Consider the following 6,012-nt stretch of genomic DNA (forward strand, 5'->3'; position numbering starts at 1 on the left):
AATTTCTGCGTGCCTCGTTCCCGGTTTAGTTCGCTTAGAACTATTAATGCTACATTTCCAACAATTCAACCCATAAAAAATTGAAGGTTTTATTTTGAAGAGTTCCTGTGAATCTTATCTGGTATTTCTGTCAGGCAATAAAAACCTGCTCTTCTCTGTTTTTGTATTTAATCTTTACTTCACCAGAAAAATCCCACTGAGATTAAAAATCTCTTTTTGTGAGAGAATCCTGCCCAAGATTGGCAGGTTACAGAATATTCTCAGCAAAAGACAGGAAAAGTTAACACCGTCATAAATAAATTCATACCAAGATTCCTCAGATGACTCCTTCTCAAAATTAGTAAGAACAGCCTTAAAAACATTCAGTGACAACAGGATCTTTAGATTCACGTCTTTCTGCAACTGGTTCCAAGAAGATGGAGGAGAGAAAAGATTTCTTTCCACTTTCAATTCGGACTTTACAGCCAAACGTGAGAATATCCTCTGGTGTACTTACTATAAACATCTTTTTTCTGTTTTTTTTTTTTAAGGTGTGGTTGCTATGGTGATTCCAGTCTTTTTCTCAAAAGCAGGCTTAAAATCACACAGAATACAAAGATCTGCACCAATAGCTGCTGCTAACCGTAGATGGTTTGGAGAAAAGTATGAAACCATTGAATGGCAGAAAAATCTGGTGCTTATTTATTGTGTTTTTTTGTTTTTTGTTGATTTTTTTATAGTAGGCCTACTACTGATTTTTATGGAAAATACGATTTCCATAAAAAATGGAAATTCGGTGTAGGCATTTCTCACCTTTCAGTTCCGTTGGACACCGAATATGTCGCAACTTGTTCAGACTTTTTCAATTTTCAGTTCAGATGAACAACAGACATGACACCTGTGTGTTGGCCGCTCAGCCTCCCCCTCGATGGTGTCGCCCATCGTTACCAGCTGTTGGAACAAGCTCCGCCCTCTCCCACCGGCCATTAGATAAGCAGGAATTTCTCATTTGGGCAGTCCAGTTGTCACTTTGCCTTTATACAAGCTGTCAGATCCAATGAGCTTCTGTCAGGGCTCTTTCTTTGAGGAACTTCCATGGCCCAATGGCCCAGTTTTTCTCAGTCACTCTCTGGATCAGTATCTGTTTCCATGGGGCCACACTGAGAGGGGCCAGGGGGAGGAGTGGTGCCCCAGGGTGGGCTTCAAACTACAAAGTAGACAGCTATCAGTAATTTTCAAGCCTCTCCAGCCTGACTCTATTTGTAGCTCCAATCCTTGTGGCTTAAAGCACTTTGATCCTGGTTTGACCTTATTCTCTTCTATGATTCAAGCTTACCGTTTTTGGTGTGGGATATACACGATCTGCTCTCCAACACCTGTTTCTCCTCACTAAACATCCCCTGTTCCTCAAAGCTGCTTTTCTACAAAGACGTCCTTTTCTATAATGCTACTTGTTAGCGCCAACAGATCTACAATTCTGCAATATTTAGCAGACACTCCCGTCCTTTTTCTTCATGTATCATCATTGCATTTTCTCATGAGATTCAGGTTTTGCTTTCTAAATAAACCAGTCCAGATATGGATCACCAGGACATGAGTGTTAAAAACGATTTTAATCACAACGCTGTCAGTAAAAACTGTAGGTGGTTTTCTTTTCCCCTCTTGTCTTCCAGGGGGAAACCCTCTAGTGGCAGAATGAAGTATTACAAAAACATTCAATTTGATAAAGAAGTCTCTTTAAGAAACTCATTTTCCTTCTATCTACGGTTAGAGAATTTCTCTCCTTGTGCAAAAATACTTGAATAATTCACAATATAGTGAAATTGTAATATCTGTAATGTAAATATTATCCAACTGCTCTAGTTCAAAACATAAAGAGAGCAACATTATGATATTAATATTAAATATTTATATAATACATGGATTATTACACTGATAGTCCATTTACAGTTTCTATTTACTGTTGATTGCTAATTTAGCAATTCAGCTAGGCAAACAGCCACATTAACACAATTTAATAAAAGATTAAGGGCAATTTTCAAGTGAGAAATAATACATTTGCCATTTTGCAATTCATATACTACCAGAAGTTTAAAAAGCTGAAATGAGCTGGTTTATTTTAGTTGAGCTGTCTGCTGATATTTGCGGAACTTCTGTCAGAGTGATGGTATTTAAAAACACCTGAATTTATCTCTCAAGTGAACAGAATCTGAGCCTTCATTCAGCCTGCTGACTGGCAGTGATCAGCGCTGTGTCATTCTGCTCAGTCCAACACTTTATCATTTCTGATAAGAATAGGAACAAGAACATATGAACAATTTTTAAGTAGAGCTTCATAAGCCTTCCTAACTGCGTGGCCTGAGACTGGGAACCCTACTGCGTATTCTCCAACATATTTACACAAAATCAATACCTCACAAATGTTTCTAATCAGACAAGTCCATCTGAAAATCCTAATTGCACAGCATCTTGTCAAAAATAGCTTTGAAGTATCTTTTCACAATGCGACCTGATGATGTTTCCTGAGATATATCGGTTTGAGCTGAACATAAATCTTGCATCACTGCAGAAACGACACACGTTTCTCTCAATAGAGACGTTTTTGTGTGTGCCGGCTAACATGTGGCCCCGTTTTCAGCGGTTCTCCTTCGGCTTCGTTTTCGAAGCCCATTAGGTTGTCGGGTGGAAAACATGAGCATGCAGTAATGACATTTCGAAAGGACAACAGAAGAAATCAGGTTTGTGAAGAGGGCTGTGTGCAGAATAACGGGACAACTGGAGGCAGCAAACCATTCATGCCTCAGTTGCTTATATGGATTTGGATGCTGATGACCTCAATTTGACTCTTTTGAGTTCCACACACTCAACTCTAGCCAACATATTACAGTAAAGCAATATCACTAAAAAAAGACAATATTTCTGTAAGTCAGATCGGTGCTACTGGATTTATGTGAAGTTTTTTAGCCCCTTACAGTAAAAGGTGACAACATCTCTGAGTCTAGAAAGAGTTACAGACTCAGGGACTGGGATTCTAGTAAAACATGGTTGGGAGCTTTAGTCCATAAACAGAGAGAACTCAAAATGTAAGTTGGCCTACCTAAACTATTCCAGGAGCATATCGAAAACTCCTTGAGGAAACCAGTAAAGAATCTAGAACAACATCTAAAACACTGCAGGGCTCATCTGCCACAGATAAGGCCACAGTTCATGATTTCATGACTCAGCAATAACTAAAAAACCTTCTAGGGTCCACTTCAGCTCCTACAGCGCTTGCTGTAGCTGATGGACGCATGACCGATGCTTTTATGATCCATAGCTCATGAATGCGCGGGTTAACTAGCAGTAAATCCACCACTGAATGGTTCAGACAACACAAAATAAAGGTTTTGGGGTGGCCTATTCAAAGTCGGTAGCATGAATCTGATTGTGATGTGGTAGCATGATATTAAACTGGCTGTTCATTCTCAAAAACAAGCCAGTGTTGCAGTACTAAAACAATTGAGCATTCAGGAATGGGCCACACTTCCTCCACAGCAAGATGAAAGACATTTACTGGTTTTACTCTGATGCCTGATGGGAGTTTTGGCCATCAGGGACAATCTGTTATTAACTGCAGGAGGCGTTTGCTTTCTCACACAAGTCATGGTTGGTTTGGACGGCTTTTTAAATTAAACAAATCATAATTTGAAAACTGCATTCAGTGTTTTACTCTGGTTCTCCTTGTCTGATCTTTGGTTTAAGGATCTGAAACATTTAAGTCAAAATAAAAAAATAGAAGGAATCTGTAACACCTGCTTCACAGCAGTATCTGTACATCTGTTGCCGTCTATATCCTGATGTGATGATGCGGTTTCAAAACCCAGCCGCTCATCACTGCTGGTGCATAAAACTCAGCCGAGGTAACAACAGAGATCCTGTCATTAACAGCCCAGCAGCTGACCATGAAAACACGTGACATCACCACCTCCCTCCGCCGCCGCCGCCGTGCCCCAGCTGTTCACGCTGCTGCGCCCGGCTCGTGATTAAATTTTAAATTTTTCACATACAGGAAAAGAAGATCCACCTTTTTCTTTGTTGTTGTTGTTTTTGTTGTGCAAAAACCAACTGGGGCAAATCATGGCGGGAAGAGAGACAGAGAGAGAAGAACCTACAGCTGTCTAGATCGGGGATACAAACATGTAGTTGTTCAATCATCCAGAGACAATCACCTGCGAGAATAGTTGAGGAAAGCTTCTGTGGCCTGCTGCAGCAGTGCACAGTAATGTGATTGTCCTCTTTTGTAATAATTCAGCTGTGACTGCTGAATAAACATCGCTGCTTCGGGTGGCTTTGAGCCTGAGAGACGCAGAACAAGATAGAAGCGATTTGATCTAGAGCCGATTCGCAGCTGGACAGGAGCGAGTACCACAGGTCAGCAACAGGGCCGTGCACCGGACCAGCTGACGGAAACGGGGCGTGGTGACGGCATTCACACCCCTCGTTGTTTTACATTTACAGTCAAGCCTTGAGCTCTATGATTCCTCAGCACGGGGTTGAGAAGTGCTTATGTGAGGATTGGGAGAAAGAGGACGCAGGGTTCCCCCGAAAATCTTTACAAATAAAAACTTGAAAAGGGTGGAAAGCATTTTTATTAATCCCCCTTGAGTCAGTAATATGTAGAACTATGCTAATGGTTTTCAACTGGATTTAGTTCTGGACTTTGACTGGGCTCTGGCTGTATTTTTGGTTTCACGAGCCTTCGCCCCTGTCTTGTATATTTCACAACCTCTGGGAAGTTTTCTTCCAGGTTCACCCTGATTTATCTTCCCACCAACTCTGGGAGGGGGAAAAAAAGGATTTTATAATCGGGGATGGTATATTTAGAGATGTGTAGTGTTAGTTTTCTGGAACACATTGTTTAGACCAAAATGTTCAGTCTTCCTTTCTTAAGACCAGAGCTTCTACTTCTTAAAAGGTTTGTGGCGTTCCTTACATCCCAAACTGTAAACAGGACTTCTTAAGGTTTTTTTCCAGCAACTTTATGCCCAAATTCCAGAAAGGGTTCATTTGAGGAGTGTGATTAATAGTTGTCTTGACGAGACAACTTCTCTCAACTGTGAGAATTCAGATTTTTGTCAAAAATAAAAGAAACACACAAGCTAACAAGCTATTTTATCATTAATATGTGACATAAAATCCCAGTAAAACACACTGAAGAGTGTTGTTGTAGCATCACAATGTGCATAAAGGAGGTTTTTGCTTTTCTAAGACACTGTGTTAGCTGCTGAACGAACACATGAAGATCACCAAACACAGAATGCAGAGTCAGGACTGTAAATAGATCACCTTCCCGCTGACAGGCCGTGGCAGACTGATAGCAAAGTGAAATGGAAGGTTATGGATGATTTGGGGGACAAACCCCAAGAGTTTCACTCTAAAGAAAAGAGAGGAAAGCATCCATCACTTGGAAAACTTGCGTCATTATCTGAGAAATGATGGATTAAACAGTAACTACCTCTGATTTTTGTGAAGATATGATTCAGCAGTTTAGCTTTAGGAGCCCGTCTTCAAAACAGAAGAAAGCTGCAACAACTGTTATTTTTCTGTCTTTCGTTATCCGTAATCTTCTTTCTTGAAGCGCCCAGCGGGAACGCAGTGCATGTTTAATAAACACAGTATGACAGTGAGCTAACACCTGAAAAACATGGATGACACACCCAGTGGCTTAAGCCAGACATCTTTAACACCTTGCCATTACAGCTGATGCTCATTCTGGATCTGGTCGGCTCTACAGCTTTTTATCAGCCTGTGAAACATAACAGCTTATCAAAGGTGACCAAACTTAAAAATTATGGGGAAAAGAATAAAAAATTCTGTGGGTGAAACTTTACCCACCTGAGCTGCAGGTCTGATGAAGGCGGTTTGATGATTTTCTCGAACAGGAAAATGGTCGGGAAGTCCCTGATTGCTGGTGTGGTGGTCCTTCTGGTGGCCACCGTGAGCCTGTTCTTGGGGGTCTTCATGGGCTTAGGGAGGAAAAACGCGCCTCCCCCC

The sequence above is a fragment of the Gambusia affinis genome, linkage group LG03 (genome assembly GCF_019740435.1).
Source record: "Gambusia affinis linkage group LG03, SWU_Gaff_1.0, whole genome shotgun sequence".
NCBI classification, from domain to species: domain Eukaryota; kingdom Metazoa; phylum Chordata; class Actinopteri; order Cyprinodontiformes; family Poeciliidae; genus Gambusia; species Gambusia affinis.